At 40.9% G+C, this 14,025-nt stretch overlaps 1 long non-coding RNA gene across 1 annotated transcript in view; it reads right to left on the reverse strand.

Moving 5' to 3' along the window:
• LOC142823995 (uncharacterized) overlaps nucleotides 1–14,025 on the reverse strand; it is a 117,482-nt gene that overhangs the window by 85,956 nt on the left and 17,501 nt on the right. The window contains exon 2 of the long non-coding RNA XR_012899052.1: nucleotides 2,666–2,758. This is a non-coding gene — a long non-coding RNA (uncharacterized LOC142823995). The remainder of the gene's footprint in view (nucleotides 1–2,665; nucleotides 2,759–14,025) is intronic.

The following is a 14,025-nucleotide window of genomic DNA, read 5'->3' on the forward strand; positions in this document are numbered from 1 at the left end:
TGTAGCTGAATCTGTATTGTAGTTGTAAACTATGCCTGAAAATTGTGCATCTGTTGACACATAATATATTCAAAGAACTGCTGTTAGGGTATGTGCTCCTCCTCTCATTTACCCAATCAAAATGAAGGTGGCACAAATAGATATAGACATAACAAAATGTTTTAGGTTAGTAAACTACCTAAGACTTTCAATGCTGACCTGAAGGAGGCCTCTGGGTTCATTCCTCCATTCCATTTTGTCACTTTGCTTGTGAAAACTGAAGAATGAGACTGTGAAGAGGCTATTGTGGCAATATATTCAGTCAGGTGGAATGAAATAACATTGATCAAAACATCACACCAGGAATGCATTATATACTGTACATCACTTTGTTTTAAGAGGTTTCTACTCCTTGACTGGACAACAATCAGTAGCATGCAACTTAGGCTGACCAATCACACACCATGAATAATGAATTCTTAAAGTGACCATTTTATCAGTACTATCACCTGGAATTGGTTCACACACTATCAAATGTTTCTGAGGAACATACATACTTGTTGAAGGGAGGACTGGTTACTGAATGACTTGTAGACAACAGAAAGGGCTTAATGTCAATGACTTAAGCATCTGTACTCAAAAGTGAATGTTTTCTATTCCTGATAGATATGGAAGTTTTTCTCTTCAGTGCAATGGGTATCTCTCATTTAGGAACATTAAAGAGAATGTTAGAATTCTCACCAACAGTGTTTGGGAGCACCCATAATGATGACTTCACACCGATACACTGGGATGGTTCACAACAAGGTAAAGACAACCAGCAAAAGTCCCATTACTCCCATGCAATGAATGCAAAGAACCACCACAGATCTGACCATCTGGATCCAACCTGTAATTGTTGCCTCTTATAATTGATTTTCAATGATGGCATTAAAAAACACCCTTATCTACATACTCATTCTAATAGAGAGAAAATGGAACTCAAAACTACTTTGTGTTAATTAATAGCCATGTTTGACACCACTCTAAATAATGTCAAATACTTAAATATGCAGGGAAAAACTCTCTGCTAGTATAAATCCAGTGCTTTCAATGAAATTAAACCAGCAGAGAATTTGGCCCATAAAACAGCAGGACTTTTCTTACAACCTTGTGCATCTGGTGTCAGAAATGAAGAATTATTTTATTAAAGTAGAGTTGAAGGTTCATATAAAAGTCATTCCATAGTTTCCAGACACCAAAAATAATTATTTCTTTCAAACCGAGAAAGTGTTCTAGCTGCAGAATAAAGAAAAATGAGCCACAAAACTAAAGAAAAAATAGGCACTTTCCACTCTGGATTATGTTAAATTATGTGTTACAAATAAATTAATCTCCCATGCAGCAAAGGAGTTGATGATAAAAGCATATAAGCTAGCTGAGGGAAAATAAGCTTCATCATATAATAAGACATTTAATATCATGCCTGTATTGCATCCCTGAGTCTGTATCGTTATAAATAATACCATAATTAGGCCCCAAACTATTTTCTATGTAAATTGTATTCTAATTTAGAACATAGAAAGAATATACTTAATTGCAAATATTTATGAGGGCATGAGGAGATGTGCTAAAACAAGTCTGGGGAAAGTTCTTCATGACATGTGCTTTGAAATTTCCATTTAGCAACCTGTCAGAATGAGCACGAGGCATGTTTCTTAGAATTAGGCTGCGAGTCATGACATGGCAATGCCCCATATTTCTGTAAATACCTATATGGACCTTATTTCCATATGGGCTGTATGTATTTTATTCATTAATGGGTTTTATGCTCCCGACAAAGTATCATCCCCGTTTTACAGCACAGGACAAAGCGACTTGCTCAACATCAGCTGAGAAAACCAACTGAGCCAGGAACTAAATCCAGGTTTCCCGTGTCCTGGTCCAATCTAGGTACTAGGTCAGCCTTCTTGCCCTACCACACCGGTTGACATCACATGCCGATCTCCTAGAAGCAAGCATATTATGTCATCATATGGATAGTAGCTTGCCATTGATAAATTGCACACCCTTAAATTCACCATTTCCTACCATTTTGAAAGGGTTTGTTCATTTTATTTACATGGGCACTATGTCAAGTTTTTATACATTACAAAGAGTTGTAGAGAAAGTGTATGTGATAGGGTATATCTAGACTGCATCCCTCTGCCAGCAGAGGGATGCAGATTAGGCAGGTCGAAATTGCTAATGAAGTGGGGGTTTAAATATCCCATTCTTCATTAGCATAAACATGGCTGCCACTTTTTTTCAGCACGGACCTTTATAAGAGAAAAGCGGCAGTCTAGAGGCTGATCTTTCGCTAAATAAAGCCTTTTCCAATAGATCCTGTATACCTCATTTTACGAAGCAAAAGGGATCTATCGGAAAAGGTTTTCTTTAGCGAAAGATCAGCCTCTAGACTGCTACTTTTCTCCAACAATGCTCCGTGCTGGAAAAAAGCGGCAGCCATGTTTATGCTAATGAAGCACAGGATATTTAAATACCCGCTTCATTAGCAAATATGACCTGCCTAATCTGTATCCCTCTGCAGGCAGAGGCGTGTAGCCTAGACATAAGCATAGAGAGAGATTTTCAAAGTCAAAAAAGGGAACAAGGTACCTAACTCCTGTTTGTTCCTTTTGGGGAAAAAAATAAACAAAACTCTCACCTGTAGGGTGCACTTCTATGTATGATTCAATAACATTTGTTTTGTTCCCTGCAGGGCATGCAGTCTCTAAATGCCTCTCCTGTGTTACGGACCCTGAAGTAATACCAGAGAGGGAGAAAATAGGGTAAGTACCTAAGGTAGAAGAGGTAAAATATTCCAAGAATAAATATAAAAAATATGCCCCCAGAATACTTAATTACTCTTATGTGGCTTCAATAGTACATTCATATTATCCCACGAAAGCCTAGAAATTTTGGCTCGATCTCAGTGTGAAATGGCAGCCTCTTTCTGAGTTACAGTCCAAAAGGAAGACTCGTGCTTCTTTCCTAAGCAATATAAATGAGCTTCATCTCAGTTTATTGCAAAGCCTTTTAAACATGTTGACCTTTCTGAGCATTTTTTTCATAATTAAATATTATCCCCACTGAGCAGTTCAATGGGTGCACAGTTTGTAAACCAAAACTATGCAGCTAGATTGTGTGTTCTCACATTCCCTTCAGATTTATTATGCCCCAGTCAGAACTCAGATTCCAAGGCCAGAAGGGGCCACTGTGATCAACTCATCTGATTGAACAAGGAGCAATGGTCTCAAGTTACAGTGGGGGAGGGCTAGGATGGATATTAGGAAAAACTATTTCACTAGGGGGGTAGTGAAGCACTAGAATGGGTTCCCTAGGGAAGTAGTGGAATCTCCATCCCTAGAGGTTTTTAAGTCCGAGCTTGACAAAGCCTTGGCTGCGTTGATTTAGTTGGGGTTGGTCCTGTTTGGGTAGGGGGCTGGACTCAATGACCTCCTGAGATCTCTGCCAGCCCTAGGAATCTATGATTCTATGATCTTCTGTATAACACAGGTCATTCAACTTCTTCAAAATAATTCTTAAATATGTCTTTTTAGACAAATAGCCAGACTTGATTTTAAAAGTACTGGAGAACCCATCACAATCTTTGTTGCAATGGATAGTTATCCTTACTCTTAAGAATTTATACTGATAAGTCAAAAGGATCTTCAACTGAAGTCAATGTTCTAAGGCTATTGCAAGGAAAATAGAAATAGAAAAGGAAAGGTTTATATAGATATGAATAGTCCTAAATACAGGGTGGTGGAAATAATGCAAAGACTAGAACAGATCATAGTTGTAACTGTACATTTAAAGGCAATCTGATTCTCTGAATCTGAAACATGAGCTTATTAATTGTTAAAATTAAATAAATAAAAATAAAAGCCAAGATGATCACAGCAGGAATGACAAGCTTTAAAGAACATCACAACTGACGGTACAATACGTGAAATAAAAACATTAGATTGAGCAAATTGCTTGAATGATTTAAAAAGTCAGTGAGAACAAGCCAGAGCTGCAGGTGTAATTCTGAGTGATAAAATGGCTTATTAAGCAAATTGCTAGGGCATAACAAAATGGAACAGATGTATTAGTAGCCTTGGATGTGGAAGTGAAGAAGGCTGGAAGAAAAAGCATCCTCACATTTATGGAAAAGAACTGAAGTGCAAAGAGGAAGAGAGAAAATAACTTAGTACTTCAAAGCTACTCTCTGCAGAACCAGAATTTATCACCACTATTCATCCTAAGTAAGACACTGCCAAAGCCCAGACAGCCACACAGGGCAAATACCTCCTTCCCCAGAGTGACTGACACACGAGGAAAAACTATGTAACACTTTAAAGACGAACAAGATGGTTTAATAGGTGATGAGCTTTCATGGGCCAGACCCACTTCCTCAGATCATAGTCTGGAAGAGAATTGGCATGACCATATCTACCAAAGTAATACAATGAAAAAAGTGAACACATTATTAAACTGACAAATCAGATTTAGTACAGAAGGTGGGGCGAGGGTTAGGGATGGAGGGAATAGCTATTTATGAGTCAATGAATGGCTAATCAGGGGTAAAAAGTGGGGAAGCTACCTTTGTAATGGGTAAGGTAATTAGCATCTTTGTTAAGGCCCATTCGTAAAGTGTCAAGAATGAATGAAAGTTCTGAAGTTTCCCTCTGTAATCTGGTGTTAAAGTCTCTTTGAAGTAAGATGCATGTCGTAAGATCATTAAGACTATGTCCAGATAGTCTTTGATCATGACAAGCCTGCAGTGGGACTTCTGTGGTAGCACCAATAGTATTGGGTGAGCCCACTTGTATTGTTGGTAAAACCATCTGTCCCAAACCAGCAGATGGTTTAATTCCTTTAGAACAGTGTTTCTCAAAGTGGTCTGTGGATCTACTCTGAGAAACCTGCTAACTTGCTGCTCCGGTGTGTTTATTTACTGGCTCCAGCCTATATGAATAAATATAAATAAATATGTATAGAACGTAGTTAATGCCAATATATTAGTATTATGTAATTATTTCATACAGAGCCACAAGAAAATAAAAGATCATTCTGAAAGTGCTGAATCTCTTCGTTATGCTGAAAGACATTGTACTCAAAGAAACAGTTTCATTTTACTCAAATTGAACAGTTTCATTTTTCCACCATCTCTTCTCACACTGCAGTAGAAGAAAAATATACCCAGTTCTCATTGTACCACCTTTTCCTAGATGCGAGTCCCTCTCTCCAGCTGATGAAAAATGATGCAAGACATTGACCCTGTTTTAGGAACACCCAAAGAGTATGTATTTTAATAATAAACCCCCGTAGGTAGCCTCCTGCATCTGGTTCTATCATGCCCATAATATTCTGTGAGAGCCCTCCTGCAACTAACATGTTTGCAATTCACTTGTGAAAATCATTGAACTAAAATATGGTCATTTTATAGGCAAATTATTCCACTAATATAGTAGAGTTGCTTTTAAATCAACATTCATAGGCTAGTACATGTAAAAAATCAATTAGGAAAACAATAAGACTGCAAAATCGAGAACTGAAATACAGGCAGTCCCCGGGTTACGTACAAGATAGGGACGGTAGGTTTGTTCTTAAGTTGAATCTGTATGTAAGTCGGAACTGGCATCCAGATTCAGCCGCTGCTGAAACTGACCAGCGGCTGACTACAGGAAGCCCAAGGCAGAGTTGCTCTGCCCCGGGCTTCCTGGAATCAGCCGCTGATCAGTTTCAACAGAGGCTGAATCTGGACGCCTGGGACAGAGCAGCTGGGGCACTGCCGGGTAGGCCCCCGCAGCACCGCACCTTGGCGCTGCGGGGACCAACCCGGCAGCACCCCAGCTGCTCTACCCCAGGCATCCCCAAATCAGCTGCTGCTGAAACTGATCAGCGGCTGATTCCAGGAAGCCCGGGGCAGAGCAACTCTGCCTCAGGCTTCCTGTAGTCAGCAGATGGTCAGTTTCAGCAGCGGCTGACTTGGGGATGCCTGGGGCAGAGCAGCTGGGGTGCTGACGGGTTAGTCCAGTAGCGCCGAGGAGCGGCGCTGCGGTACCAACCCGGCAGCGCCCCAGCTGCTCTACCCCAGGCGTCGGCGAGGAAAGCCTGGTCTGCTGGGGGGGCGCATTTGCTGCGCCCCCCCCCAGCAGACCATGGAGACACGGGCAGCGGGACTGCCGAGACGCGCCGCGGTCCCGCCGCCCGCATCCTCCGCGGCTTTGCTCCCCGTCTCCCTGGTCTGCTGGGGGGCCAGCTGACCAACCCGGCAGCGCCCGAGCTGCTCTACACCAGGCATTGGTGAGAAAAGCATGGTCTGCATGGGTGGGGGGGCGCACTAGCTGCCCCCCCCCCGCAGACCAGGGAGACGCGGGCAGACCAGGGAGATGGGGAGCAAAGCCGCGGAGGACGCGGGCGGCGGGACCACGGCGCGTTTGGGCGGTCCTGCCGCCCACGTCCTCCGGGGTGAGAAAAGCCCCGTTCGTAAGTACGGATCCAACATAAGTCGGATCCGCGTAACCCGGGGACTGCCTGTACTCCCTTCATGCTATGCCAATCACATTTATTGAGTTTAGTTGACTGTTCCATTTATACCTGACAAAATATAGGTGCCAATATAACTTTGGCAATTATTATTAAATGAAGCCACCTGCTACACAGATTGTTCCTCAGTGGAAGCTGAATGCTCCGAGATACCAATATACCTTCATTAGCATAATATTTGAGCACCCCAATTTTTAGTGTATTAATCTTCATGGCATCCCTCTTAAAGGGGGGGGAAGAGTATTATGACTATTTTACAATGGGGGATCTGAGATACAAAGAGGTTTAAGTACAGATCCTCAATCATCTATTGTGAGTGAGGAGACTAAAAACATTTGAGGAGCTAGAGCCAAAGGCCTTATCCAAGATCACACAGGAAGTCCCTGGAAGAGCACAGAATTGATTCTAGGTTTCCCACATCACACCCAAGCACCTTAACCACTAGATCATCCTTCCTATCACAAAATCTTGAGGCACAAATTCGCATTAGTCCTGCTTTAGATATTCAAATTTATAACCAATAAGGATTTTTTTTAATCATAGGAATGGTATTTTTTCCAAGAATGAGTGAGTGTCTCACTTTCTACACTATTTCTGTCTTGTAATGCTAGTTGCAGAATGAACTAAGTTCATTATTATGCTTTTATATCTAAAAGGAGTCACTGTTAGAATAAATTCTCTGTAAAATTAACTCAGTCACTCAGGCTACATCTAGACTGCATCTCTCTGTCGACAAAGAAATGTAGATTAGGCATGTCGAAATTGCTAATGAAGCCGGGATTTAAATATCTTGTGCCTCATGAGCATAAACATGGCTGCCGCTTTTTTTCGAAATGGAGTTTTTTCAAAAAACATGGCAGTCTAGATGCAGATCTGTTGAAAATAAAGCCTTTTTTGACAGATGCTGTATTCCTCAAAAAATGAGATTCAGTCTAGACACACACCTAGGGTGTGTCTAGACTACATGCCTCCTTCGACGGAGGCATGTAGATTAGCCAGATCGGAAGAGGGAAATGAAGCCGCGATTAAAATAATCGCGGCTTCATTTAAATTTAAATGGCTGCCCCGATCTGCCGATCAGCTGTTTGTCGGCAGATCGGGGGAGTCTGGACGCGATGCCCCGACAAAGAAGCCTTTCTTCATCGACACAGGTAAGCCTGGTTTCACGAGGTTTACCTGTGTCGATGAAGAAAGGCTTCTTTGTCGGGGCATCGCGTCCAGACTCCCCCGATCTGCCGACAAACAGCTGATCGGCAGATCGGGGCAGCCATTTAAATTTAAATGAAGCCGCGATTATTTTAATCGCGGCTTCATTTCCCTCTTCCGATCTGGCTAATCTACATGCCTCCGTCGAAGGAGGCATGTAGTCTAGACACACCCCTAGTGACAGGGCTGTTTTGACACAGAGTTGTCATAGAACATAAGAACGGTCGTACTGGGTCAGACCAAAGGTCCATCTAGCCCAGTATCCTGTCTACCGACAGTGGCCAGCACCAGGTGCCCCAGAGAGGGTGGACCGAAGACAATGATCAAGCGATTTGTCTCCTGCCATCCCTCTCCAGCCTCTGACAAACAGAGGCCAAGGACACCATTTTACCACCTGGCTAATAGCCTTTTATGGATCTAACCTCCACGAAATTATCTAGCTTCTCTTTAAACTCTATTATAGTCCTAGCCTTCACAGCCTCCTCTGGCAAGGAGTTCCACAGGTTGACTACACGCTGTGTGAAGAAGAACTTTCTTTTATTAGTTTAAAACCTGCTACCCATTAATTTCATTTGGTGTCCTCTAGTTCTTCTATTTAGGAAACTAATAAATAACTTTTCTTTATCGGCCCTCTCCACACCACTCATGATTTTATAGACCCCCTCAGTCTTCTCTTTTCTAAACTGAAAAGTCCCAGTCACTTTAACCTCTCCTCGTATGGGACCCGTTCCAAACCCCTAATCATTTTAGTTGCCCTTTTCTAAACCCTTTCCAAGGCCAAAATATCTTTTTTGAGGTGAGGAGACCACATCTGTACACAGTATTCAAAATATGGGTGTACCATAGTTTTATACAGGGGCAGTAAGATATTCTGGGTCTTATTTTCTATCCCTTTCCTAATAATTCCTAGCATCCTATTTGCCTTTTTGACCACCGCTGCACATTGCATGGAAGTTGTCGCTCAAAGTGGCGTAATATAAACATACCCTTACAAGGCAGGACAAATTGTTTGATCTGCACCTTGTTAGCAAAACCTTAACAACTTGTTTATCAATTCAGATACTTAGAAATGCATCATTATAGATATTTTAGCCAGAGATTTCCACAGGCAAGGTGTTTTGTTAGATACTTGAAACTTCTCATTTTGAAAGATTTTGTCTCAAGGGAATTATTTAAAATTTATCACTTATCAATAGTCAGTGAAATATTCTTGGATAGAGAATACCTGAGGAATGAATGGATTTGTAACCCTTGTGTCCAAGGCATCAAAAGAGCTTATGAAGTTTAAAAAAAATTGTGTTAAATATTGCATGGATGTTTATGTAGGTATAATTCTACTTACTGAAATGGAGTTATTCCAAATGAGAATTCATCTCATTGTGTAGATAAAAAAGCCATTTTATCTGCTCAGCAGTGACTCTTATTTATTCTTGCACACTAAAACTAGAACCATATGAAATGCATAATCAAAAATCTTGACTTAAAACTCAGAGTGTGTTTGTTGAAAGAATCACATAAAGTTCATGAGCCTTTAAAATAAATGCTTATTTGTTAAAAAAGTGGCCTAACGAAGATTACAGATTTTCATATTGTTGGTGCAAAATTAAGTGAAACGTAGTGAGCTTAGACTCCATTTCACTTTGTGTTTGGGGGAATCACACAAACAATGAAACACAACAGGGGCAAATCCATGTAATATAAAAACAGTTCTGTTCAGAGACTGTTATTGAAAGAATGTTTCTTAAAGTTGCCCTCTGTCATAGGATCACTGAATTCTTCCCAGGCAATCACAAAGCATGAGGGACAATCATTTTGTTTTGTAGGAATAAAGGGACTAAATTCATTTCCCAAAAGTGTTTCTATGTGGTTTAATTTTAGGATATATTTTAAGCTTGAAGCAAAAAGATTTATCTAAGACATTGACTTCTTATAATAGGAGCTGGACATGCACAGTATAAAGACCGATTAAGACGCAGAATGCTTGCTTCTGTAGGCAAACTGCAGCATATGTCAAGAAAAAAAACAGAAACAAATTGTGAGGGCTGTATACACATAGAACCTTATAGTCAAAGAACATTAAGGTTGCACAGGCAATCACTGAAATACTAGCAAATACCAGAATTAAGATTTTGAAAAGATTTAAGCAATTGAAAATAGGTTCTTATAATGGGAAATGCCAGGGAAGAGGCAACACTATGAGATCTGCCTATAATCTGACCTTAAACTCTTGTATGTCTATGTCCTTATCCTGCCTTGTATGCACACAAATATACTAACTGTAAGCACAAGTGTCTGGCATAAAGGTTCCATTTTCTGCCCATCTGACAACTGATGTCAACTTTACTCCTGACCCAACTGGGAGAGAACTGCTAGGCCTGGTCTACATTAGGCCAGGCAGGTCAGCTTACGGTACACCATCCAGCCATGCAAAATTTTCAGCTGGAATCAGTTTACCTTTAGCCAAGCCACTGCAGCCTCTGCAGTGTGGGAGGCTGATGGAAGCATATGCTCCTGTGGGCTTCCCTTACTCCTCACATAATGAGGAGTACACAATGCTGGTGGGGGCTGACCTCAGCGTTCAATTTTGGGGTCTACAATAGACCCACTAAATCGAACACTAGAGAATCAACCTACAGAGGATCAATCTTCTTCTTGGTGTAGACAAGCCCCAAGTGGGGAAAGCCAATCCCTAACAGGGATATGAATAGAGTTTTAGGTGTATTAACTTAGGCCTTTTGTAAAAGGCCATGCAGAGTTCTTTTGAATCATGTATGTGATATCTATACTGTGTAGCATTAGCACCAAGATTTCTACCCAGTAAACTGCATAGGAAAATGGAATTAAGATCTAGACAAAAGTCAACACAGAAGAGTGCAGATCTAAAAATGCGGAGGGATCCCTGTAGCTTTATCCTTCCTCAAAGCTATGCAACTCACTGTTTATGTGATACATAGGTAGAACAGATTTAAAAGTGAAGTACAGCATATAAGTAAGTTTCCATTTACCAAAATAATAAAGGAATTCCTTAATGGAAATGTTCATGCAAAGAGTATTCTGCAAAGTAGTCTCTATATATGTTATTTCATTCCCTGCCTGTCAGAGTGTGCCCCTATCTTGTGAAGTCTAATTATCTTTTCAGAACCACTCCATTGAAAAAGTGAAAATGAGCCAGTATAGAGTGGGTTATTTCGCTTTTGTGTAACTAGCAATACGAAAAGGGACTTTTGATGCTTAGATTGATTCTATTTTAAAGAGAAAAATCATGCATGCCACCCACACTCTTATTGAAAATAATGTGGAGTGTGTGGAATAAAGAGGAGATCAAAAGGATTTACTGCAGAAGGTACTATTTACTGAAGGGTCTTGCAGCAGACACTATTATGATTCTAAGGCAGAATGTTAAATAACTATTAACATTCTTTCCAACCAAACCCAATATTTCCACTGTAAAAATGCTAACATCTAACACACTAGCTATTTATTAATGTCATTCATCCATGCACATTTTAGGTTAGCTTTGGTTTTGACTATTAAAATGCAAATCCCTTTTGTGGCTTATGTTTTATAGTTGTTTCTTTCATTTTTGATGTTGTTAGAAGAGACATCATTTATAGTCTACAAGGAAATGCACATCATGCTGGAAAGCATTACTCACAATTCAGCCATCAGCAAGGTCACCTCAATGTCACAAGACAGATGATAACAAAAAGTATTCAGTTTCAGAAGGAATTATATGAGAATAATGGCAGAACAAGCATCTCGCCACAGCTTCCCAAAACATATGCATTGTCTCTTCCAAAGAGGTGGGTATATCACATCATATTTATTCTGAAATACTGTGGCATAACATGAATCTCCAGCCTTTAAATATTATCTCTAGGAAGAGAATGAAAAAATCAGATGTTATGGTCCTTGCTCTCCCCCAGCAAAGGCACAGAATTGGGGGAACATCCCCCCAGCAGAGTAACACAGACATTGATAACAGCACAGCTCTGGAGGGCTCAGTTATAGAGACTTGACAGCACTTACAAGCACAGTCCCAAATAGAAACCAAACCCCCAAGTAAATCCACTTACTCTATAAAGGTTTTACGCAGAGAAAGCTCATAAAGTTCACTCTCTTTATCAATGAAAGAGAGATATGCACAGCTGTTGTTTCTCACAAGGTAATAATTGTTATCACTGGCTTTGATAATAAATAAGAGTGATTTTATTAAGTATAAAAGTAGCATATAAGTGGTTGCAAGTGATGACAGACAGATCAAAGCATGTTGCTAAGAAAAAAATAAACCAAAGCATACCATCTAAGCTTAATACACTAAGGCTATGTTTATACTGTGGAATTATTTTGGGATACTGGAAGTATTCTGCATCTTTAAAGCAGCCCATTATTTTGAAATAGATTTTTAAATAATGGGCGTACTATTCCAGCAACCCTGTAACCCTCATTCCACAAGGGTTAAGGAATGTTTCGGAATAGTGCTTTATTTTGAAATCACCTTGAAATAAGCTACACAATTTGCATAGCACAAATTATGTAGCTTATTTCGAGGTAAGGTTGCAATATAGATGCACCCTAAGAGAAATTGTTACAATTCATAATTTCTTACACTACTCCTTATTTCACGGAAAGCCCTTCAGGCCAGAGCTGATATTTTCTCTCATCTGAGTCTAACATCTTTTCTCCTTGAGGGTATGTCTACACTACCCCGCTAGTGCGAACTAGCGGGGTAATGTATGCATACCGAACGTGCAAATGAAGCCCAGGATTTGAATTTCCCGGGCTTTATTTGCATAAGCCAGCCGGCGCCATTTTTAAATGCCGGCTTGTTCAAACCCCGTGCCGCGTGGCTAGATAGTTTGGACTAGCTAGCCATTCTAATGGGTTCTAATGCAGAGTTTGCCCTACTAATACTTTTGGCCACAGGTGCCGAGGCGTACAGATAGTTCGGAATGGCTTGCTAGTCCGAACTATCTAGCCCGTGCCGCGTGTAGCCGCACGGCACGGGGTTCGAACAAGCCGGCATTTAAAAATGGCGCCGGCCGGCTTATGCAAATAAAGCCCGGGAAATTCAAATCCCAGGCTTCATTTGCACGTTCGGTATGCCTACATTACCCCACTAGTTTGCACTAGCGGGGTAGTGTAGACATACCCTCAGAGAGTTCTTTTTCTTCCCAGGTCCTTTCATGAGCTCCCTTGAGGTGGGGAGCAGTCTGTGAAGCCAGCTGAGGACAATCATTGTTTGCTCCCCATCTTTTAAATAGAATATCCCCGGGACAGGAATCCTTTATTCAAGTCCACCCTCTCTCAGGAATAGTACTATATTCGGGATATATTTCAGCATCAGGTGGCATGGTCATGGGTCTTCGTAAGACCAACCACAATCCAAGCTTACTGGGAAAACAAAATCGTTCACTGAGCATTGTTTTGAGCACCAAGTCATTAAGTCCCTCACGTACCACTAATGGCTTTCACCAAAAGATCTAAATTAATAAATAGGTTTACACTTCATATTTTTAACTTCACACACAAAAAAGATACATGCATACAAACAGAATATACAAATTCAGGGGATAACATGCTTTTGAATGATAGGTCACTTGCATCAGTATGCATAAAGCATATTCAAATTACGCATATTCATATTCAAAACATATATCCATAAAAATATCAAGGCATAGTATCCCAACCAGTATCAAATCTGAAAGCACAGATTACAAGGTGGAAGGGAAGAAAATTATACCAGTCAGCTCTCATTCAATCATAAAAATACTGTCATTGAACTATTTATGCTAAGAACAATGAGTAGTACTATGGCACCTTAGGGTATATCCACAGTGTGGGCTAAAGATGAATTAAGCTATGCAACTTCAGCTACATTAATTGCGTAGCTGAAGTCAAAGTACCTTAACTTGGCTTTTGGTGCTGTCTACACAGCAGGAAGTCAAAAGAAGAACACTCTCCCTTCAACTTCCCTACTTCTTGTGAAATGAGGGGATACAGAAACTGGAGTTAGAAGCCCATTTTTTCAAAATTATTTCAAAATAACGCTGCTGTGTAGACATGCTTCTAGAGACTAATCAGGGGTGGCCCGTGAGACTAGCCAGACTAGGTGGTCGCCTAGGACACCGCCAGCCTGGGCGCCAATGATGATGTCACAGGGCGCCCGAGCACCCCATCATTGTGTCACGGTCATTGACAGCTGTACAGGCAGGGGTGCCGATCACGCCTTCTGCCTGGGGCGCCAGCTACCACAGCTGGCCTTGGGCCACTCCTACGATT

The sequence above is a fragment of the Pelodiscus sinensis genome, chromosome 1, assembly GCF_049634645.1.
Source record: "Pelodiscus sinensis isolate JC-2024 chromosome 1, ASM4963464v1, whole genome shotgun sequence".
Classification (NCBI taxonomy): domain Eukaryota; kingdom Metazoa; phylum Chordata; order Testudines; family Trionychidae; genus Pelodiscus; species Pelodiscus sinensis.